Raw genomic sequence first — 1,383 nt, 5'->3', positions numbered from 1 at the left:
CAAGGGTTGTGCGGATTTCTAATCCGTTTGAACACATTCTTTTTCTAAGTCTTAAACCGTTTACTCTTTGAACGGTTTAAGTTTCTTCATTGAGCGGTATTCATATACACCGTTTATAATTCTTCATTGAGCGGTGTTCATATAAACCGGACGAGTCTTGAGCGGTGTTCATGTAAACTGGATGAGTCTTGAGCGGTATTCATTCCTTGTTTATCCGGTTTAACACTTATATTCTATTCTTTTCATAAACCGGACACCTCTTGCACGRTTTATTCATATACCGGTTAAACTTTGAGCGGTTATTTTTTGAACGGTTTGACTTGTTGACTATAAATAACAGTTTTACTATTCGTATTATTTTTTTTCACTCGTTGACTGTTCATCATCGTCTCCGCTTGACAATCCGCCTGCATCGTTTGCTTGATCCTACGTTGAAGAACCTAAATCAATCAATTCTTTGTGTTCGTTTTCAACTCTTCATCCAGGTTTTTGATTCGATTTCTATATCTCTTTACTCCATTTGTTCATTTGATCTCTTCAATGTTCATATTTTGTGTTCGTGTTCATGTTCATGTTCTTAGTTAGTTTTTGTCTATTTTTTTGTTTTTAATTGAGTATTAGAACTTGTTTAGAGTACATTTTAACTCGTTTTAATGGTTCGTTTAAGTCTGTGATTACTATGTGTGTTGATTTTGCTTTGTTTTTGTGTTTTTAATCGTTTCATGTTTGATCGGAAATCTCACCGGACACGGTGATCGGATTTTAATCCGTTCAACCTTAAACCGGTTGATGATTGTCCGGTTTAATGCCTTGATGTTTGTTTGTTTGTCGTCCGGACTGCTAATCCGGACAATGTTAGTGAATGTTGTTTTTGTTGTTTGTCGTCCGGACTTCTAATCCGGACAATGTTAGTGTGTCTTGATTGTCTTAGTCTTGACCGGACTACTAATCCGGTCAATGTGTTTTGAATTTTTTCTAAGTGTTGTTGCTTAATTTTTTTCCTCATTAATTTTTTTTCTTTTCTCATTTTTTTTGTGTTTGTTTGTGTGTGTATGTGATTTTTTTTCTAAGTTTGATTTTTTTTTTCATAATACAATGGGTACTAATTGTTTAGTATTTTTTTACAGGTATAATGGCTGAAATTCHACATCAGTCTGACGAGGAATCACATATTCCCTCTGTCAGATCTGATAACTTACCTCAGAACATACCTGCTCAGCCCATTGAATCTGAAACCCTTTATTCCCAATTACAATATCTTGAAATCAATCCAAATAACCATCATTTTTCTTTCGATATGCCTGTCGAATATCCAATTATATCAGAAATCTTGAAAGGTCATCCTATTTTGTATTCTTTATCTGCCTATACACAAATTCCCTT

Source organism: Cynara cardunculus (assembly GCF_001531365.2).
Source record: "Cynara cardunculus var. scolymus isolate 2C chromosome LG 2, CcrdV1, whole genome shotgun sequence".
NCBI classification, from domain to species: Eukaryota; Viridiplantae; Streptophyta; class Magnoliopsida; order Asterales; family Asteraceae; genus Cynara; species Cynara cardunculus.
Note: the sequence above shows the minus strand (reverse complement) of the source record.